Source organism: Mycteria americana, chromosome 1, assembly GCF_035582795.1.
Source record: "Mycteria americana isolate JAX WOST 10 ecotype Jacksonville Zoo and Gardens chromosome 1, USCA_MyAme_1.0, whole genome shotgun sequence".
In the NCBI taxonomy this organism is placed as follows: domain Eukaryota; kingdom Metazoa; phylum Chordata; class Aves; order Ciconiiformes; family Ciconiidae; genus Mycteria; species Mycteria americana.
This window is the reverse complement of record NC_134365.1, coordinates 99,419,850-99,443,619: the sequence shown is the minus strand read 5'-3', so window position 1 is coordinate 99,443,619 and position 23,770 is coordinate 99,419,850.

Genomic DNA, 23,770 nt, shown 5'->3' with positions numbered 1-23,770 from the left:
AACCGGACAGCTAATACATCAGATGACTTTGCCAAAAGTGCGAGAACAAAGCCCCGCTCCAGACGATTGTTGAGGACTTCTCTAAACCAACGCTGCCAGGAGCGAAGTCAGGACCCCTGTGTGCCGGGCGCGCACGCTGCCGTGGACAGAGCCGCGCCGTTGAGCAGGGAGGTGCAAGCCCCAGCGTGGGGTGGCCGCCGGCCTGCTGCCGTGTGGCGTGATCTGGCAGACACAAGCTCACCTGTGTGATCGCAAGGGAGAGGAAGAGCGGGTCTAAAACAATTTAGGGCTTTCTAGCTAAACCATACTTTGAGAAACACATAGTCAGAAACGTTGCTTTGCCCTGCAGGGCAATCCTGAGGGATTGCCATGGAGAAGGAGAATGGCCACGGAGAAGGGCCTGGAGAATGGCCATGGAGAATGGCCATGGAGAAGGCCATGGAGAAGGGGCCTGGAGAAGGCAGCACAGGTGAAATGGTTTGCCTGGCATGAACCTTTAGTTGCCGTTAAAAGTGGGAATAAAACGTAGCTCCCCATGTTCCCAGCTCAGCACCGTGACTACTCAAGGACACTCTGTCCTATTTGCTCAGCTTTCCAAAATGGCTGGTTTCACCCCGCCAACCCCCACCCCCCAATGAAGTAGCAAGCCACCTACGATCTTTTTTCTGCCCTAGTTTCTTTTTTAAAAAAAAATCACAACACCGCCAACCACTTTTGCACGGCAGTCTCGGTCGTCTTTCACTACGCTGGTCCATCCAGCCTGTTATTTAAGTTCCCCCTGAAAAAAACCCCACCACTTTCTTCCACAGTGCCCACACAAAGTGAGTCAATGTTCTTTTCCATTCATCTCAGAGAGACCAGGATTGCATCCAACATGTTTTCTTAAAAAAAGAAAAAAAGGAAGAAGCATGGGTAAAACCACCAGGACATTCATACAAATCAGCTGAATAGTTACACGACTGTGTTTCTACAACCCTTAATCTTCCTCATTCACACCCTCCCTACTATCAAACACACCATGTGGGCCTAGCTGGTTAACTATTAACTTACTTTGTGCATAACAGAATATTAAAAAAACCCCATAGTAGCAACTTTTTTTCCCATGCGATCATGCTTTTCTTCCTGAGATGTACTACCCAGTCAGAGATTCTGAGTAAGAAGGTCCCCCCTCCCCACTACAGAAATCTAAGCTCTGGGTGGTGGCTCCATCCCTGCAAAGTTTTGGCTCTTCAGTTGTCATAATACAGGCCTCGTGGTCTCAGAGGGCAACATCAGGTGCTTAATTTCTTTGATGCTGATCGTGCTTGTTTCTGTGTTGTACTTAGATTCACCCTTGTTATCTGCAAGGCTTGTTGCACTTCGCCATGGTACCCCTCAGTGTTCAGTGCGAGGAACAGTGCGGTCCCCTGCCATAGCCACTGGTGTTCGGTGCCATTACTGGTTTGGGGCAAGGTCCTAATGGGTGAGGAGTGACAAATCACCATCAGGTTCAAAAGGTAGCATCCGATATGCTTAAGAGTTTTTCTGGATTTTTCCCTGGCTTTCACCTGGAATTAGCACGGAGAGCTTTATTTCCCGTCACTGAGGTCAGCGATGACAGGTTAACTTGCCAAGGCAGTGAGACTGCTTTGGATTTTGTCCGATGGTGGGATGCTCAGTCAATGGCCTGTCAACCAGTTACAGGCTGCCCCAACACGTCAGGCCTTCAGCCTCCTTCTAGCAGTGCCTTGGGAGCGCACGGGGTTGACGACGGGTACGGTGAGCATCTTGCAGCAGTAGGGTAACAAGGGTAGAGCAGAAGGACTTCTGCTGCTGCTGGAAAAGCCCCATTGCTTGCCAAGACAAAAAAGTTGGGCATTACTTGTCTGGTGTTTTAATGGATAGGTTTGAGTAGTATCTTTATATATGAAAAAGGATTCTCCACGCGCAGCTTCGCCATGCTTTTGTACTGATACGTGTGTGGGTTCCAAGTACTGCCTTAGAATGTAGATTTTAGTGTGGTTGTACTGGTAACTGGCAAAGTGTGACAGTAAAGACAAGGTTTCATCGATACAGTTCTTTCCTTTTCCTCTAAGGAACCAGCTTTAAATACCATTAAGCCAAGTTAAGGGTCCATACTTTATAGAGCTGCTTTACTTTAATCACAACAGTTATTGAGATAGCATAACTGAGCAAATGATACAGAAAGGGCTTTCACACGTATCACCTGCAGTCCCTTTTTCTAAACTATAAAATAACAGTAATAAAAAAGAACAGACTTTTTCTCTTCCTAGGTGAAGCCTATCAAAAAACTTGAGAGACCCATGGTCCCGCGTGCTATCTTTTTCTCTTGTCAGGAGATGCACAGGGGTCAGGAGGGGAACAAACAAGGCATTTCTGGATGCTGCACGTCAGTGAGTTTCAGACCTTAGCCAGACTTTAACAGCCCTAGTGCATCCTCATGGGGTTTCTGTAAGGCAGAAACAACGTATTGTTCCCATTTTACAGCTAAGACGGCTTCGCGGCAGCAGCACCCAGCGATGCGGCCACCTGCCAGGAGCATCGCGCGGGGAGAGATCTTAAACTGCGCTTCCCCGGGTGCTGGCAGGGGGAAGGGGTCTGTGCTGTGCCAGGCACAACCAAGTAGCTCACAGGGCACAGCTTTGCACGCTGCAGCTCTCTTATCCCCTCAGCACAAAGCTGTCGGCTGATCAGCATTTCTGAAAAAAAACCCCAACCCAAACAAACAACCCCCCAAACCAACAAGCTAGTTAAGTGCACAAACAGAATTTTAGGAGCCCAACTTGTTTCATAAAGTACATTCAGATAAAAAAGAATGGCAATTTAAACATGGAGATGTCAAAGGAGGATGTTTCCCATCAAGATTTTTCAGAAACCTTGCATTCGGTTAAATTCTGCAAACCCAGACACGAAGCTTTTTGTAGAAAGCTCCTGCGAAGGTGACGCATCCAGTTGCTGAGTAATTATGGTTCGTAACAAATTTTTGGTTTCCCTGAAGTCAAATTAAATTGTAGAACTGCTTTCAGTGAGATCAGGATTTCATTCATAGTCTGTAAGGCAGCATCTTTGGTTTTGACAGACTTAACTTTCCTGGTATTCCAAGAACACTGTAATTGTTGAAGGTTTTCACAATTCAGAATAATATAACGCCAATTACATTCCAAAATCAAAAGGAAAGTTTTAAGCTGAAAAAAATCTGATATTGTTAAAACAAATACACTCACCACTTGCCTCTGTATTAAGTCACAATTATGAAAGAAATGTGAACCGTTCTAGGTCTTCTGCTGTCAGCAATTAGAGCAACTGTATCTGAGTATGCTTAGAAGTTATGCCAGGGTACAAGATATGCACATGAAAATAGAATCAGGGTCACTGAATGCAAAAATGTTATGCTAACTGTTCATTTCTGAAGTAAGGAGAACAGACTGCTGGATTTTCAGAGACAACATGTGTGTGCTAAAGGAATCGATGTGCCACTGCTCTGTAAAATTCACCTCTGTGTAGAGGGCCCTACGCAACACTTCTAAAGTGTGTTTTAAGGATGAAGTTTTGCAGATGTCTTCTACTGAGCTGGAGAGAGGATTTCATCCCCTCCAAGCAGAGACTTCAGGAGCGATCATCAATGAAAGGGTGAGAAAGCTCCCTTTATGTTGCCTCTAGCCCTCCAGCAAACCAGAAAAGACAAGGTTTGATTTTAAAAGGAGACAGGTCAGGCTTTTAGCTCCTCTGAACCACCAACTGGCTTCACTGGGTAACCCACTGGAGCCTGCTGACTGTGTCTAAGCTTTGCACTGGGTCTGTACATTGGTTTAACGCTGAAGTGTGAGTGAATCACAGGGAAATGATAGGCCACAATTTAAAAACAGAAGGAAGGAGTCCTGCCAAACAGGAATAATTGGCTGCAGACATGAGCTTTCCCCAGTCTCCAGCCCATTCATTTCGGCAGAACGGCTCTACAAAAGCATCAACATAAATTTGACATTCTTATGGAAAACCACCTCTAGGTGGAAGTATTGACCCTGCAGACAGAGATGAGATCATAAATATCTATGTGGCAGAAGTGATGGCAACGTTTTTTTAAAACTACTTCCTCCAATATTTTGCTCTTGAAACTGTAATTAGATGAGGTGCCTTGAGATTTATATACCTGAGGGCAGGTTGCAAAGCTCACTGGAGCCAGGAATTTGTTTCTCTCTTGGCCCAGATCCAGAGACCATGGTTCAAAGAAGCGCTTCAAAGGTGCTGGACGTTTGCCTTTGGTGAATGTAGCAGCGAAGGGTGCATTCTTGGTTTTAAACATGTGCTTACGTGCAGTCCCCAGACTCCGTGCTTGCCATCTTGACCGTATTTTGATTGACATTGCGGCCTGAACCTATGGTTCTTGGCTTATTCAGTGTAACAGAAAGTTTTGATTTTAACTGGACAAAATAAGAACATCGCTGCTACTTCCCTTTCCCTCTTTTGAGAACAAATTGCGAACTCCTGACTCCGTATTTGAGTAGGTCATTCAAAGGATTAGTCCTGTACTTCGAGTGCTATGGATTGTAAGCGATATGTAAGACTAGGTACTGTCCCTGTTACTGCCTTGTAGAGGGAAGGTGTGATTCACAAGGGATCAGAAACTGCCCTTCTCAGACTAATTTCTGTGGAGATGCTAGATTAAGATGGGCTGTGTAGTTCACTTATCCATATGGTCGTGACACTTCCTCCTTTCTCACCGTCTAGGCTCTTTGTTAGAAATTATGAGGGAAATTTTCAAAAAGGCACAGAAATGCTGACTTCCACTGAATATCAACATGAGTCAGATGCCCCACCTGCCCTTTGCATTCTAAAAGTAAACAGTAAGTCATTATGCTATCGGAAAGGTTTCATTTTCTTTATTTACTTTTTTTTTCTGTTTCTGTTTTATACTGGAACCTGCTGAGGGTTTCTGTTGGGTTAGGCCAATATTTTCACAAATGGCTGAGTGATGCGGGAGTGGAGCTGAGCATTTTTTTTCCACAGGTAGGTTTTATTTACTGTCAAAAACATTGTTTATATCGACTGAACATCTCTCATTGACCATTTGCCGTGCAGGGGAGAGGCTGGAAGAGAGGTGGGACGGTTGCTGGTACATCTTAGAGCTCTGTGGTGACAGCTTGTACCTGCCTACAGGGGCAGTGGTTCGACTCCGCTTTCTACCTGAGTGAATTTGCTTGCATCTCCCACCCATCTGATGAATGCCATAAATGCTATACTACTGGGTACCCTAAGATGCAACCTTGTTGATAACGACTGGTAGCTCTGTTCCTCGCTGCCTGCAATACTCCTCGGAATTAGAGAACAAGGTTAAGCTGAAAGCAAGGTACCAATAGAATAACGTGGGATTTGAATTCATGGCCAGGTAGAAAAGCTTGTGCCTAATGCTTTGTGTATCTCCTGAATCTCTCAGAAGGGCTCTGCCATTTGTGCAGCACCTAGGCACTGATTCCACCAGCACAGTTACTCCTCACTACTTTCCAGTGAGGAATGGTTTAGTTTTCTCGCCATCGCCATCAGGTCATGCCTTAATTCGAGTTTCCTGGGTGCCATTGAATTGCATCCAGGAAAGGTGTGTGTGCATGTGAGCAGCCAAATCAACGAGAGAATTGATTTCCATCTGCGCTGGAATGCGACATTAATTAATTCAGGCATAAAGCAGTATAAGTCATTTGTTCTTTGGAGGGAGGTGGGCAAAAGAGGAAGAGGGAGAGGGCTAAGCCAGCAAGCAGAGGACGGCAGAGACTTGGCCAGCTCTCCAAAGGGAGATGGGAATTGCTGGGCACAAAAAATATTTTGTAGCCCATCTGTAAAGAAGGATATATCATATTTCTATGTATTTTATATCTTTATATCTATCCTTATGTCTATTTATACAGAGATAAATGTATATCTTTCACTATGTATCTCTATATATAGATTTACACATACATAAAGCTAGTTTCCTTAGTCAAGATAAGCTCAGATCCATTACAAAGACTCAGCCATATCATGAACACCTTCAGACTTTCTGTCATGGTGCACCCAGTTGTGGTGGTGTGTGGACTGGACCAAGAGTTTGAGAGGAGCAGGAAGATTGTGTTACTCGGCTGAGTTTAACTCTCTCTGCCACAAGATAGCAGGGAAGTTGACTGTTAGTGGACTCCAAAGGCCAGCTTTTCCTAGTGCACTTCTCACTGAGACTGACCACTGGTCCTGTTAGAGACAAATGTGGGGATCTTGTGCAAGACTGGAGCTGGGAAGTCGTTTTTATCACCCACACCAGATGGAAAACCAACGCAGTGTTTTCTAGATGCTCTTATTTTTAAGTAAAGATGACCAGAAGAAAAATAAGATTCTTATTAATAATGGGTTGTGAATGTAACCTTTCCTTCAAGCTACAGTGGCACAAGCCTGTGCACTATGTTTTATACAAAACATATCATTTTCTCATAATCTCTTCAAGTGTCAAGTACAAGGAAATGGCTTTTTGTTCACAGGGTAGCTCACTGATTGATTGTATGTTCATAAAGGGTCAAAGTGTTATCTTATTTATACCACTATAAACTGCATGAGTTTCTACATTATTTATAGAGGAATATCACTTTAATGATTATCTTTGTTACCATTAAAATATTTGGACTAGTCACCACTGATTGCTTGGAGTTAGTCTGGAAATTTGAACCTTGTGTTCTGCCTTTTTTATCTGGTTATCTAAATGATCAACAAAGAAGCTCAAAGATGCAGTTGCACACTTGGGTTTGTGCTTTGGATTCTGGCATCTTTTTTGCACCCTTTCTTTATTAGGGAAAAAAAAATCTAAATGGCAGAGCATATATCCTCCAAGCATTTCATTCCACCCACACAGTTCTTTTTCTTTAAAACAGTGGCTTATTCCCAACTGGAAAGGCAGCAGTCTAGCTAGAAGACAGGTTATGTTCAAGAGAGAAAGGAAGGAGGTAGCTGAATCATAGCAATTTAGCTCCGGCTGGGTGGATGTAAATCCAGCCACTGGTTGCTGCTATCACAAGCATAGTATGATTTCGGATACAGGGAATGGCATATTGTTCTGGGTAATGAAGGCTAGAGGTCAGAGCAGGCTATGCATTTGCCTTTATTGCTTGCACTCCAGCAGGTGCAATATTCATTGCCTCTGCTCTGTGCACAGCCATCTCTAGCATTACTAATGAAATGTCAAATCATGTTTTTATTTACTTCCTTTCTTCATCACCTGCAAATAACCACATTGACAGCCCCCAAACTGATCATTTGGGGGTTTCTAAGAATGCCATCAGTAAAAGTCAGTCATCAGTAAAGAGCACCACTTTCTGGAAATAAACTACACAGGTTCATTTGAGGCTTTTCATAAAACAAATGTTGCAACAAAATTAATTTGTCCAGCATTAGTCATCACCCTTTCTGCATGTTAATACTGCTTCTTCCGGAAGAAACTGGATTTTTTTGGTTGAAAATATCCTCTGTGACACTCAGCACTCACAAAGAGCAGAAAAGGCACACATCTGAGTGTGTCGTATTAACATGCTTCACTGTCCTGAATGGCCAAGTTATGCAGGCTAGTTTTGGTCACAGATCAGTTGTTAGTGTTTTCCCATGAGTAGCTACTTATACCTGCTGTCTTATCAAAATCTTTGCTGCAACACGCCGGAGGATGGCTCTTTTTTGTGTTGATTTGCCTCAGAACCAGGTGGCTTCTGACGAACATAAGCATATAAGAGCAACAACCTCTTCAGGAATGTGGTACAGTCCCCATCGCTGGAGGTTTTCAAGATGCAATAGTACAGGGTGCTAGATAATCTCATCGAGGCTCCCTTTCCCTCGAAAGGTTGGGCCAGATGATCTTTTGAGGTCCCTTCCAACCTGGGCTGTTCTGTAATTTTGTGATTCTGTGATTTGGTCAGATTGTACCTTTGCACCAAAAACCTTGCAAGAGAAGCGGTATTTGGTGAGTTTCATTCCCAGAGTAAGTTTTTCCTGTGATGCATGCTGTACTAACGTAGGGGTGGAAATGGGTGTGTGGAGGAGTCTCCTCTAGACTCATCCCCTCAGCCTCCTTTCTTTTGTTCCTTTCTTCTGGAATTTGGCTTTTGCATTTTATGTTGAGAAGTTTTTAGGGAAGGGAGTATTTTGATTGGAGAGGGTTGCTCAGGAGGCAGAAATTGCTGTCGGAGGGCTCGTGGTTATTCCAGGGGAGCGCTAGGTTTGCGCTGCTCACAGACAGCAGGGAACTCACCAGGATTCATCTCCAACAGCTCAGAGACAGATGTCTTCTCCATATCTGAATGGCCTCAGGTCTACTTATGGTTGGAAACAGAGAAGGGGATGGGAGTTTACTCAGAGCTCTTGGGTGGGACATGTTGCTGCCTTTCCCATCATTTAGCCCCTGAATGTAAATTTTCCAACAGACTGATGACAAAGGGTGGCGTTTGGGGCTCTTGTTTCATTTGCAGATATTGGACACGAGAAAGGCAATGTTTTCTCCAAGGAGGCGAGCAATCTGTCTGTACCTACAGGTCACTCTTTGATTACAATTAATTAATCACAAGTACATGTTAGAAATGTGCCAAGCACTGTCTGATCAGAGAAGCTCCCAGTCAAAGGACAGACACACAGAGAGAATTTAGAGGAAAGCCAGGCATTATCTTATCCTTTGTGGAATAGCTGCTGCAAGAGCACATGCATAATATTTTGATCTTTTGCGGGGGGAGTATTTTAGGAAGCTTACAGAGAATGTCCACTAGGATTAGAAAAGTACTTCATAGTTTCTGAGGAAGAGGATGTTTGGCTTCCCAGCTTTTTCTTCAACAACTATTGCTTTTCCAACCTATGTCGATCCAGCTCCTGCTCAGAATTAATGTGGTAGGTAAGAGAGAAGCAACAACTTTCTGCCAAGGTGTGCTGAGGATAGTTCACCTGAGTTACATTTCAAAGTGTCTCAGGCTTTTGAATCAGCTACTGGTTTCTTAGAGAGGTTTAGACACGTCTGTGACTTTTTTATTCTGCCAAAGAACTTGCAGAACATGGGAGATGTTGGACACTTACATTCCTCTGGTCTTTCAGTTTCTCTGTCCTGGAAATAGCCTTTTGTTAGGTGGACACTTGAAGAAGGGGAATAAAAGCTTTGATTAGTGACCCACTCCATTGTGACTGGCTGGAAAGAGATGATTTGAGGCTTGCCTACAGCTCCTGCTCAGAAGCAGTATGTTCTCTTCTTTGAGAGGAAAGCATTAGCCTGATATTAGATCATTTTAAATTTAATCCTGTGAAGGCTTTAAAGATTTATATAGATTATCTGTGTGTCCTTTTGGGTGCAGAATTTCATAATCATTGACCTAAACTGCCTTCACAATCACTGCGCTGTTCCTCAGCATTGCAGAGACGTCTCATCAGCTGACTTGTCCTCTGATTGGCATATCACAGGTTTACTTAGGATGAGACTTAACTACAGTAGAGTCTTAAATACTTATGCCTAAGTGCAGACTCATAACTGCCCGCCATAGGCTCTGAGCACCTGTCCTGGAAAGTTATTAGCAATAGCAAAATTCCTCACAAACTCCATGGGATTCTTGCTTCTGAATGTGGAAACTCCTCTTAGAAGAAGGATTGGAAAAGATCGTGGTTTGCTTTTCAGAGAGAAAGAGGTGTCAATAACACGATACTCAGCAAGTTGAAATTTCTATGGAAGTATTACACCTAAAGCACCTTTCGTGGTGCTTTAAGACACTTTTTTTTCCAAAGATTTTACTCTTCATTAGACAGCTAAATAATTTTCAGGTTCTGGATCCTAGCACATCATTGAATTAGTGTTATTAAGGAGGAACATAATATGAAACAGTAACATAGCTGTCAAACTGTTATTTACTATGGAAGCTCCTGCATATGTGTGCTCAGATTCATCCAAAATGAGGATCCTCTTTGTACGGACCTCAAGGCTTTATTAATTGACCCCAGCTCACAGTGACAGTCAGCATCAATGTCTACAATGTGATTGCTCCCCTTTGAGAGGTGTCTTGCCTAAAGCTCAAAAAACTGAACTAGTGACCTCAGATGACCTTAATTTCTCCAAATTAGAAGTTTCATGTCCTACATGTCCCACAGATGGAAAATGACATAGAATGATAAAATATTAGCATGATGACCTTTTTGTGACACAAATACTAAATTTTGAAGTTGTTTTTTTCCATAATCAGAGGACCAGAATGAATTTCAAAATCTCAGCTTAAAGGGAACATTGGTGTTTTAGACTAGACGTAACAAAAAAGCTGACCTTCTGGTGATCTCAGAAAGAAAGATAAAAAATGAAATTTTCTTCTCCTCCAAATGCTTGTATGCAGCTCTATTCCTCATGTATGAGTATACCAAACTTCAACAGCCTAGCATCATGGGAATGTGGAAATCAATTGCATCAGTCATTCACCCTGATGCATACATCTGTATTATTTTAGACTGCATTTCTCCAGTGACCAAACTCTGGTGGCTCAAAGGATTGCTTGCTGTGTGGGAGACATCTCAAGAATCAATACTACAGTTATAGTTCAATGCATTATTTGATACTGAGGACTCCATTACAGAGGGTCTCCCTCCTGGGGGGGGGGGGGAGGGCAGGGAGGGGAAAGCTGCTAAAATTGTTAATCCACCAATTGACTGGTCATACGACTTCACGGAGACCTGCTATTATCCATATGCAATGTGCTCTTGCTTTCTTTCTCCATGGTCTGGGTTATGCACACCTGACATCAGTACTGCAGCTGTATTATACTGATTGCTTTTTATTCTGAGGCCTCACTTCTAATTACTGAAGAAGAAAAGAGATCTCTGCCACATATGTTGGAGAGGGAGAAAGGCTGCAATCATACGCCAGCTCCACAAAGGTTATACAAAAACTCAGTTACCTTTTGTTCAGGCTCCCTGTGCTCTGGTCAACAGCAGACTGCTCACATGTTACACACTGTATTTTGTTCCCTATCAAATTAGCACAATCCTTTATTCCTAAGGCCCAAGGATCTCAAGCCTTTCCACAGAATAGCCATGACTGGACACATCAACCTCTGGTTGCCTGTCTTGGATGGACCTGAGATGTTCATGTCTTCAGTAGCTTGAGACAGAGACCGTACAGCAATGTCTAAGGCAAATTGCTATGGATGTGTGGTGGCTGGAGATGGTCGCACTTCTTCCTTGAGGGTCATGAAGTACAGTAATGCTGGGTCTGTCAGGATGTGTGAGGCAGGCAAGGCGTTGGCATATTAACCACCCCAAGAAGAGGGGCAAACAGAGCTTTCCAGAGCACTGAGGAGAGATAGGAGCATGTTACATTTACAGTGCAGCCTGGCATGAGGATTTTGGTGCTTTTGGCTAGGACCTCTGGGAATTTTCAGAAGCAGGCTTGGTCTGTGCTAAGGTACAGATCTGGATAGTACAGAAAGGAGGAAGATTGATATTTGCTAGTACTATTTCTATTCTGGTCCTTACAGGGGTCATTAATCCTCTTTCTTGGCATGAGTGACAGAGGCGGTCAGGAATGCATAGCTTGTCCCTGTAGTATAATATTGACCACCTGACGGGTTGAATTATGGGGGAATGTCTACCATTTCCTCTGGAGCACACTGCAGGGGCCACTGTGGATGTGCGCTGGGCTCAATGCATCACCGGGCTGTTCTACATGGGCAGCTGCGGTGTCCCTCTGAAAGGCAGTGTGCCCTGCGCCCGTGCTCTGCCATTTGATATCCCTTCCTTCTCTCCTCTGGGAATAACTTCACAGCCTGTCACAAGGGTGACCAAGGGAAAACCAGATGAATCACTAAAAAGACCTCTGACTTCTTGAAAAAGATGTGGGTTTTAAAAAGACAGAGCCATTAAGCAGCAGCACCCTGTGCATTCAAAGCAGAGTTCAACCATTAACAGTTCAAGACACCCCTGCAAGGCAAACACACCACTGTTTCCTCCGTACTTCACAAGTAAGGAAACTGCAGCATAAGTGACATAGCTGAAGTTTCAAGCTAGGTGAATATCAGAGAAGGAATTAGCATTTATGCTCCTTAACTACCAAAACGGGTGTTTGCTCTTCAAGGCAACAATGCCTCCAAGGTCTTGTGTTGCAGATTGAACAAAACTAATGCAACTTTAATAATGTGTATGCATATTTTATGCCTCCACCATAAGGACATGGATTCCTTAGGCTATATGATTTTGACGTATAGTTGAGAGCAGTGCAGATGTAATGCAAGGAGATGGTCATGTCATAAAAGCTGTAACAGAACAGATTTTTCCTCGCTGTGTGTCTGATTCCTTTCTTAGCATGAAGTCTCTGGTTTTGGAGTGGGAATGTGAGGTTTTCTACTTTACCTGTATCCAAGTTCCTCAAGCTAAAAAAACCCATTGATTTTGCTGCCATGCTGGTTTGTTCCTATTTTTACATCAGAGGTCCTCACTCGTGAACAGATTACTTTTTTTGTCTGAAATATGCCAGTCCTTCCTGCTCTCTAACTGTAAGTAAATTTGTTTACAATGGGCTGCTTTTTTCCCTGTCCTGATTGGGGCACAAAGAGGAACTTACATATCCTATTTTTATCTTCACAGATTAATGTAGCTAGAGATATTTTTTTGGGGGGGGGGTAGTTTTTTCCTCTTCAGTGCGGGGAGGGGGCTAGGTACCTAAGAGTCTGTAGGTATAAAAGAGGATGCACGCTGCTTTCTGTTGGGCAGTGTCAAACCTGCTTAATGCCGCGTAAATGTCTCTGTGCAGTGGCAGGAGGAATAGCAACATGCAGGTGAAATACCCGCATGCTGTAAAACCGGGGAGTCGCCTTTAAATTCAGGATATGAGTTTCCAAATACAGTTTTCTGGAAAAACACCATCAGAATTGGCACTGGCTCTCTGGTGGATAGTTGTATGTGAAACGGCACGTATCGTAGGGCTCGGGAGCCATCGCTCTCGACCTGGATACAGAGGATGGGATTTCCCAGACAGAGCCCTCAGCGATGCCAGGGGCAGGGCAGCAGGGAGCAGGTTTCCCCGCGCCGGGCTGCCAGCCTGCAGAGCTGCTTGCCGGCGTGGGATCGCTCTGTAGGGCAGAAATACGTGCGGGGAAGAAATCTTCCTCTCCCCGGCTCACGGGTAGAGATATGGGCCATCTAGTGGGGAGAGAAATTAATCGCTGAGGAAAGCTCCCGCTTCTGGTCTCCGGCCGCTGCCTCCCCGGTGCAGGCCTGCGTACGCCGACAGCGCAAGAGTTACAGGTAAATAATTCTTCTCAAATTCAGGAAGGAGCAGCAAAAGTCAAGTCGGTGTAAAACATGCAGCGGTACTAACGTTAATGGCGTTCAGACTGCACTGGTATCAGGAGACCTTTGCGGAAATAATGAACTGGTTTTGTTCCTTCGCTTCAAACGAAGTGCCCTGCCGATGTGAAAATGAAGCCAAACTATTATGTGTGCCCTCTCGATATCTCTGTGTCACATTACTTCAGTAAACTACTCAATTGCGTTTAGTCCATGCCCTATAATGTCAGCTTAGCTTGTAAGAGCTGTTTCGTAAGTTCATACAGTAGAGTTTACACTGAGTTATCTTTATGGGCCACAGGGAACTGACACACATCACATAAAGATTTGCATTTGTTTTTATCGAAGCCTGATTCTTTATTTTTATTTCTTTTTTTTTTTTTTAAGTCTGAAGTGCCTATAAGACTGCTCCATGCTAAATATCATGAGTTCGTTTTCAATTCCTAAAATAGCTTGTCCTCACCCCATCCCCCCTCAATTTGATGAATGTTCTTGTAATAAACTCATTGAAATGTTGTTCCAAAAGGCAGTGCTTTCACAGGAACAGTGCTCAATCTCACGTAACAAAGACCTATGTTAAGATCCATAGATTAAATCTAGATAAAATGCAGTCACTGTGACTGCTGACAGCAGGAAGATCCCCCCCTGCCTTGCTGTGCTGAGACCCAGATCACCTTGAGTGCAGCCATACTGGAGAAATACCACTGCTGTGAGGGAGGGAAGACGCTCCTGTTTTGGGGGCTGGATGGAAAAGAAATCTACCAAAATTTATTTGCGTGAATAATTGTTCTAATTCTTTCCCCTCCACTTGCTGTGATCATGAAGATGCTTCATCAGCCTTTATGGCTGGGTCCTGCTGTTGGAGTTCAGGGCTGGCTTTAGACTCTGGCTGTTCCTAGGACAGCAGGCAGATGGGGTTGGTGCCTTAAAAAGGGGCAGCTGTGGCTTTGCTGCCAGTGTCAGACCAGGCCCACAATGTGCATCCTTCCATCTCCATCACCCGTCTTCCTCCCTGCTCCTGTGCAGGAGGCTGGGCAGCACCTCTGGACTGGCTCCTTCAAGCACAGAAGCCAGGTGCATGATGGAAAAGGAGTTTTCTGGCCTGCCAAAAGCTGGTATTGCCTGGAGCTGGAGAGCACCCATCATCCAGAGAAGGCCAAGCCCTGGCAGTCTGGGTGTTGGGCCTGTTTGGGCCAAGGAGGAGCTTTCCTTGGACTGCTAGGAGAATAACGCCACTCACACGGGGTGGTGGGAGACATCAGAGTTGGTGTTGTTATCTCTGGAAGGGCAAAATCGATTTTGTTGGTGTTGCTGAGGCTCTGCTAGGGTGTGTGGGCTTCCTGCATGATGGGGCAGCCTCCCATGAGCAGGTCTGACGCTCCAGCCAGCGATGGATGTACCCTGTAGCAAGACAGGGACTGATCACCTTGGAGAAACAGACAGAGCAAGACAGAGGAGGATGTTTATAGACAGCAGAATGCATGAATGCATTTGGGTGGTGATCCCATTTCCAAGAAAAAAAGTCTTCCCCAACTCTTGTTTTCAACAAACGCTGAAGCCATACAGGATTTGAATCTGGCCCTCGAGCATTACCCCGCTGTCATTATCCCACCACTGCTCTGGGGAGGGAGCAAAATCTGTCACGAGCCATCAGGTGGTCAGTTATGATGAGACTTGATTAAGCCTACTTAACCCCCCAACAAGCCTAACTGCAAATACTACTTATTGACCGCAAAGTTTTCCTCCCACAGTATTTGATTCTTAGGGCAAATAATGCTGGCGATTATATGGCAATAGTATGATGGAAATATATGCTTGGAAGTACCAGCCTTTAAGGTAATGTTTCCTTTTTCATTTTACTGTTTATGAGGGGGGTGGAATATAGTGAGAACCAGGGAAGCTATATTGCTGCTCTGCTGTTATTGCCATCTTTCACAGTTTCGAAGACAGAGTCTTGGATCATTTAGACCGGTGAGCTCTGCTGCGTGGGAATTCCCCCATGAACTGGTTCCCTCCCAGCCTCTTTCACATTCGTGGCTCACCATGATCCCAGAGGACATAAGCCCTGGCTAACAAGGTCATATATGCAGAAACTTTCCGAGTGAGTTCCTGGAAAGTATGTGGTAGATGTGCGATTCTTGTCTGTATGGTAGACTTGACCTTATTGCTTGTTTCTGACTTCACACTATATACAGAAAATCAAATTATGCAAAGTGCTGGAAATGAAAGCAAACTACAATGCCTGGTTTCACAAATTCCTTAAGCACCTGCATAATTCAAAATGCGTGTGTCATCCCATTGGCTGCAATGCATTTGCCTAGATTTCAGCTCATTTCTCCTGTGTTTCTGGAAGCTAAGCATCCCACCAAGCATCTGACGCAGTGATATTCTGCTGTGGTGAGATCCCTGTAGTACTGAGCACGCAGGCTTTAAACCCATCACTTGCATCGCTCCTGCCGCCACAAGACTCACACCTCTGATGGACTAACATCTTTTTTAGAAGCCGAACCGCATGTCAGAGTCACTCATGCCGGAGTTCCTGTGAGAAGCTAACACCTTTTTCCCTCCTGATGGCATTGACAATGTTTACGGTTCGGACAGGCGCATGGCGTTTATTATAGCTGTGTGCATCCCTCCCCTGCCGTCACTTCTCAGGGGTGCTCTGGGGCTGGGTCTTCCCACCAGCCAGCAGCGGACGGGTGCGGGGCTCGTGCAGGCCCGCTCGGCGGCAGGGGTGCCCCAGGGATGCCCTCCTCGCTCTCGGCCCTGGGGACAGCCCGCTGGGAGCAGAGCCAGCCACGAGCAGCGTGCAGACGCAGCTTCTCCGTTGGAAACATCAACCGCCCGGCCCTCGGGAAGCTTTCGACAAAGTGTCCTCCAAAACAGCAGAAAGTGGGCAGAAGACACTCTTTCACCTTCAGCTGTTCCCAAAGCTGTGTAATAAAGCTGCAGCCAGTGCAGTGTGGCTTCCCAGGACGGAGACGGACAGAGGGACAGTGGCATGGCCATGGCGACGGTAACACCAGCTGACGAGACCTGTAGGCAGCCTCTCGCTGCAGGACGGGCGCTGAGGAGGGGGTGCTGGCGGGTGACTCGGCGGCTTGCTGAGGTTTGGCGGACATCCTGCCTCCTGCGAAGGGCCTGAGGCCCTCTGGGCATGGCAGGGACCAGGGCTGGCCAAAGGCACCGATCCGCCCCCCCCGCTGCATTCGTCTTCCTGCCTGCCTTTCCGAAAGGCCCCGCCGCCCGCCTCAGCTGCCCCCGCCGGGGCTCGGGGTGCTGCCGGGCCTGGGCAGCCCCTGCCCCCCGAGGTGCGCGCGTGGCCCCGGCCTAACGACTCCATAACCTCGTTTGCGTTGCAGGGCTTGAATACCACGAGTGTTTCCACTGCGCAAAGGCATTCATTTAACGAGAAAGGCCTGGCCTAAGTTTAGTTTTTATAACTCCAGTTCCTGGTTTTTTTAATGAGCATTTCTTGAAATGCTCAGAGGGGCAGGAAAGCCATCTCTGGGCTTCGCATAAAGCCCAGACCTCCCTCCTCAGGGTTTGCTCAAGAAATTGCCTTTTTTTTTTTTTTTCAGTCTTTCAGCCTGCCTGCTTTAGCTGGTGCAAAAGTGAAATTGTTGCTGTTTTTACCAAGCTGCTGAGATACCATGTTAAAATACCAGCCCAATAAACTCATGGGGGGATCCTAATTATGCTGGCACAAGCATAATTTAATTCAGATTGCTATAACAACAACCAGTGTCCATGCTCGCTGTAATCACGTTAAGGCCTATACATGAAATAATTAGCGTCTTTATATTTGGTAAATAGAGGTCCGCTCCAGGTCAGCCTCAATGAGGATGTGGCATTGTTAGAAGCTGAGGCCTTTTAATGCTTGTGCAGAATGGGCATTTGCAAATAAAACTCCGCTGAAAAGGACAAAAGGAGGGCTTGATTATCAAGGAAGCACCTCCACTTGCCTCTTACCCACTTTTTGTTCCTCCTTCTGAAGAAAAATAATAATTCATTTATTCAAGCACGAGGAATCAAAGGAAACTGCCTATAATAGATGCACTATTTGCTCAGTTTCCTTTGCACAGCCGAGCGTGGTCTGACAGACTTCTCAAAAGCCAAGGGTGTATTCCTGCAGTCCCAAATCTGACAAAATGCAGGGGCGTTTGTTTATTTATTAGACATTTCTACGGTCATTTGGCCTGGGACAGACTTGCCAGAATTTCGAGTGGTTCAGAGAAGCTGGAGGACAGTTCCACAAGTAAGCCAGGAGCTGAGAGGCCTTTGCTCCAAAGGGTCCCAGCCATTTCTGCAAAGATCTTTGTTACATTTACATAAATAACATCCCAATAGTTTGAAACCTGTAGAGATTTTTGGTTTAGCTGAGGATATGACAAAGGTAGGTATGCTACCAAATGACATGGAGAAAGTGCGTGTGTGTGGGTGTCTTCTATTTATTCAGAGGCAATTGGTGCTTTCCAGTGAAAAATGACCCCGCTTTATAATTGCAGGACTTTTCACAAAAAGAAGTCACTGCATTTGACTTTTTCAGTGTTTTGTAACAGTGCCACAAAAATCCTTATCCTTCTAGATTGATTCTAAAATGGAGATAGCACGTCAAATATTTTTACCTTGCAGTTTTGATAAGCAGAAAATGTTGGTTAATAATTTTAATAAAGTGTCATCAATTAAATTGCTTGAAATTCTCTGGAAACTCTCACAGAAACCTACATGTAGGTCCACTAGACACAATATTGAAATTTCAAGTGTTTCTCATCAGTCTGCTATGCATATCTGTTTCAGTGCAGCGAGGTTGGTCTGCTCCATCAAATTAAGAGACAGCTCATTCAGTCAGAGGGAATTATGCATTTCTCTGGATCATGGAAAAAGCTCTTGTCCTTTAGGAAGGACAAGGGCACTTCTCCCCACAGAGGTCCTTTCCCTTTCCAGTGCCGTGCTCCTGAAGCAGGTAAGTTTCTCAGGAAATTTCAAGCACGTTCCCGTTTTACCCTTAGGTCTTCATACCCCTCATTTTTTTTTAAAACTTGATTTAGTTAATCTCCAGTCTATTATGCTTGGTAATTTCACCCCAAATATAATACTGAATGCAATCACAGAGGGAGCATGATGGCTAGGCAGAGCTTACTTCCTCTGGGGACGCTTTTTCCTATAGAGCAACATTAATAAACTGCCCTACGAAACTCTGCCTGCCTAACCAACACTTGTTTACTTACAGCATGTTTTCCGGGCTGTCTTCTGAAAGCTGGTGAAAGTTTTTGGACAAAAGTGAATTTTTTAAAGTGTACGTAGCAGAATCATTTAGGGCATTTCCAGTCAAGATGAGGCAATAGCTCCTCAGCAAAACTAGAAAAAGCTCAAACCAGCTCCTTTCAAATTATTACCCATAAAAATAACTAAAAAAGGGTTAAAAAAAAAAAAAGTTGTTTTTTTTTTTTTTTTTTAATTTATGTTATCTCAATTTGCTTTGGAACCAAACGGGTACCAAAACACTTCCCTTTTGAGTTCACAGAAAAATTATTTTCCTGGCTTTTTTTTTTGCTTTGCTATTTCAAAAAAAAAATTAGTTATTCAGGCAGCTTTACATTGACTCAACTTCTTTGAAGTTTTTTTTCCCCACGCTCGCATGTGCACGCTCATATGGGTCCTGATGCTTTTCTGTCCCTGGTCTTCTCCCACGGGTCACCAGAAAACCCTCTGCAGCTGCCCCTGCTGCCACCAGGGCCCGGAGCACCTGCCAGGCGGGGCAGCGGGTGGGGAGCGCCGTGCCGCCCCTTTTGGCAGGACGATGCTTTCCAACACACCCGGACAGAAGATGCCCTCTGTGAATTAGATCAAGCTCCAAGTCATAAACGTGATCGGGGCTTTCTCAAATCCTGCTCTGAAGCGGGCGTGCTTAAACAGCAGCCAGTGTTTTATGCAATTTCAGTAAAACCCTCGGAGAGAAAGCATGGGGTGGGACTGAGTGTGCTACGTGCTGGGGTGCTCCCATAGCCACAGAAGTCAGGTTTTGAAATTTGGGCTGTATGAATGGATCTCTACGTTTTCTGCCTCTCTGAAGGAGAAAGTCTCAAGGCGTACGGATGGCAGAATGTATTTATCAGTAGCAAATCTTACATGATTGGTGCTATTTCCCTCAATGGTGTTTGTGGTTGGAGTGATTCTGTACCATTTACACCGACAAACTAAGGAGGAGATAGACTTTTCCCTTTATTTGAGTCTTTCTCCTACTTATCTGACATTTCACTTCTCTCCCTGATCTCCCGCCCTGCAGAGATGTCCCTACATCCTTGGGGCTGCTGACGGCAGTGACAAAAGCGCTGCACCAAGACCTTGGGGTCCTCCCAGATCTGCTTTCACGCCTGTAGGGTTTTGCAGATCAAATCAGCTCGGAAGAGTTAAGCTAGAATTAAATTCACCCCCACCCAAGACCCATGGCTTACCGCTTGCTTCAAAAATCCCGTTCTGTGTATTTGGTGATTTATACACTTCATCTGGAGGTCAGCGATGAGCCAGATCTGAAAAGCAGATGTTGTGGAAGAGATGCTGTCCCAGTGGAATTACTATAAAGCTTCCTATAGGCATCGCTTTGCAATTTTTCAGGAATGCAGTCAAATCTCCTCGTTAGGCACTCTGTGGCGTGGTCAAGACTCGTGTTATTCACTCATATGCTCATGCTGTCCTTTCCACTCTCTGCTATACAGTAATCAGACGTGCTGTTGTTCTTATTATTTGCACTGTACCGTGCCCGAAGGTCACACCTCAGTTTAGGGTTACAGCTAGCTAGGACTTTTTTTGTGAAATGCAGATGTGCCACAGTTTGCAGGTTTATTGAAGCCAAAGTCTTTTGTCAGTGCAGCATGTTGTGGCATCATCCAGGTTTCAGCGGGAAGGGGTGTACCATGTGTGGGGCTCCCCAGGCAGGACTGCCTGGGGCAAGAGGAGGTTGCGTGAGAGATGATATCCAGCGTTTCAGCTGAAAAGCAGAGGTGTTTGTTCTGAAAACAACCATACTGAAAAATGTCCATTTCACAAATAAATGCTTGGGAGGCTTGGTTCAGCTCCAAGAGAGAATGTGAGCAAATCTGGACAGCTGTCATGTCCTTATTCTGTCCCCATTGCTCTCCGGAGCCTGTTACACCAGGTGCGGTACAGAGAAAGGGCAAGCCTGCCTTCCCTGCCGTCCTAGCGACCTGAGGCAGCACGGCAAAAGGGTGGGAGAGCAGCACTGTTATTCCCATTGAGCACTGCATGGCTCCTCTCTGCCTGGCAAAGTGGCACGATTTCTGCTGCTGAACTGCTCCGTGTGTTGCCGTGAGAAACTATTTGCAGCTTCCTTACACAAGAACTGGGAAGAAGCCTGTGGGAAGATCCTCTTCGTCTTCCAGCAGAAAAAACATCCTTCTCCCTTCCTGTAACACTCAAACCTGCGGGCAGCAATGGCTGAAGTAGTTCACCACACTTCTCCTGCAAAAGGCAGGAATGCAAATTACACGTACGCGTCTTGTCAGAAAACAGCCCAGCAGCCCGGCTTAGACCTCAGTGATCGTGTTTTGTACCATTCATCAATGATCTGCTTTCAGAAATGTCTCGAATAGTGCTATTATCATATTGACTCTTACTGCCCCTCTATTTACAATATCTTCCCCCAAATGACTAAAATAAGCATTTTGGAAAAAGGTGTCAAAAATCTATTGTGGAGAATTTTTCCTTTTGCTTAAGTCACCATTTGAAGAAGTTTATTTTCAATTACAGAAAGTTACAGGCACGTATATGACCTAAGGAGGGATTTGCCTCTTTTTATGTATTTTTTTTCTTTTCTTATACAGCAAGAGTTTTCTAAAGCACTACTGAAACACTTTATTTCATCCTATCTCCGGCTCTCATGATGCTCCACAGGCAGCTCAAGAAAAATCAGGAAAGAAAACTTTGCCAGGCTCATTTCACAGATGCCCTCCTGTCTTTCTGTTACAAGAATTAACGACAAAACTGCTCACTCTTCTCGTAATCAATTACTGTTTTCCACAGCTGTCACATTGCCTCCAGCTCAACAGTCCTATTGCCACCAAGATCTCCATGCAGGAAATTCATAGCGATCCTCTACTCGTTTTCACGGCTTGCCTTTGGACGTCACCCGTAGGAAGAGCAGGGGACAGTGCAGTCCTTGCAAGAGCAGGGGACAGTGCAGTCCTTGCAGAGGCAGACCTACGTGTGCCACATAATTTGTCCCCAGCGTAGGACGCAGCAGTGCCAGAGCCCTGGGCGATGCGGGAGCGCAGCCTGCTGGGAAGCGCAGCCCAGCTGCATGACGGGGTACGGGTTTCCTGCCTTGTCGCTCCCGTGCTCGCATAGGTGGAGCTTATCCTTTTTTTTAAGGGAAAAGGGAGTTTTTTTAATCCCGTACAAATCATGCGTGAGGACACATGACGAAAGCATGCGTTGTCCACCCTCCCCCACTTCCTCGCCTGCCACAGTCTTGAGGTGTCTTCTCCTCCCGTAATTAGGTTAAGTAGCTCTTGCAGAATGAGCTAAGAGGAGATACAGAGCTACAGCGTGGAGACACCTAAGGTCGGTTAAGGTTATTAGGCTCCAGCAGCATTGCTGCAGGAGGAATGCTTCCCTCGCAGTTTTACCCTTTTAGCAAATCCTTGTGGGGAACAGCTTGCCTTTAAAGACAGAAAAATTTGTGTTAGAAGAGAAAGAGCGAGAAAGCTGCTTTCAGCAATCAGCAGACTCTCTTTCTTACTCAAATGAGAGACCGATGTTTCCCTGCAGGTCTCTGTTCTGGCTCTTCTGCCTAATATAGCTCCTTGCCTTTAATTTATGTGTTGGCAAATGTGCCTTACTGCTGTTTCAAAACAAAATCTCTTTACGATGCATGTATATGTGTACGCATATGTGCACATACACACATGCACTTCCGTAACTCATTGCTTGCTCCTAGTGTGTATATATGGAAAAGAATAGTTCCGAAAGACGGGTGTTCCTCTCTCCAGGAAGGACCTTTTGAAAAGCTTATTTTAGCTGGTCCTGATCTCAATTTTTAATTGAGGAGACAATGGGGAGCTCTGAGCAGAAATTGCTGCTAATGTGGCACTCACTGATGTGCCTGGATGTAGATTTCCCCAGCATCAGGATGCTCGTTCGCAGCTGAACAGGGAAACTCTAAAATGACAGCGGTGGGCAGATCAGGCTCCACAAGCAAGGTCCCTGGTGATTTTTTCCACTTCTAGTGGGATGAATGCTTTACCTTTCTTGCAGCAACCCTCTTCAGGCTTTGGCTCACACGTCTGAGCGAGAAGGTGGTTCCCAGCGGCAGCCAGGGCAGCGTGAGAGAAGGCATTACAGAATTGCGCAACCAGAATAAAATGATGGCCAACAATTTCAACCCCTTCTTTATCCCACAGTCTGCTTCCAAGCAGGGCATTCACACAGAGCCTTGCAGCTGTCTGAAGGGGGATTTGTTTGCTTTGGGTGGAAGTGTATTTCCAAGAAGTCAGCGTAGCACAGGAGGCTCCCACCAGATGTTAATCTGAGATCTTACTCAGATTTTGGTGACTATCACCGTAGGGTCCTACAATAAAGCCAGTGAAAAGACTCAGTCCTAGCACCTGTACTGGGAGCACAGTCTCGGCTGGACCAGAACTTCAGGAGCTTAGTGAGGGCATAATCCTGGGGCAGAAAAGGCTGGCATGCCTCAGGGGCACCTCATAAAATACCCTGATGCTTTCTACAGGTGAGCAATGACCTGCAATAGCATTATACCGGGACTTGAGAATTTCCATGCTGGCACCTCTGCCCTCCCATTTTGACCACTAAATGAGATTAAAAGTTCACTCATGAATTTCAATGATGAAGCCAACCACCTTGTTTCGAGGAGGTTGCAGTGAATTAGATGAGCAGAGGGACAAGGTAATATGAAAAGAGAGGCTTACAGTTAATTAAGTGAATGAGGAATGTCCAAAAGGAAGGTTATGGGAGGTCGGTGTTTAAATGGAAATAGGTCATGACTACTGCTGCAGCACCATGCTTAAGGCTTTACATTCAGGGGAGTCAACCTCAGCTGGCACCTTTTGTGCCACCACACTGAGTTTTGCATTTGTGCAAAACTTGGAACTGGCTGGCCAAGGATGTTTTATAGCAGATATGCAATGGAGTTGGCAAGGGGAATATTGAGCCGTGTGATGGGGAGGCTTGGGTGGGGGTGGTGGCTTTGCAAAGTCTGACAGTGTTCAAGCATGTCATGGTTTAGCCCCAGCTGGCAACTAAGCACCACACAGCTGCTTACTCACTCCCCCCCAGTGGGATGGGGAGAGAATCGGAAGAGTAAAAGTGAGAAAACTCGAGGGTTGAGATAAAGACAGTTTAATAGGGAAAGCAAAAGCCGTGCACACAAGCAAAGCAAAACAAGGAATTAATTCATTCACTACTTCCTGTGGGCAGGCAGGTGTTCAGCCATCTC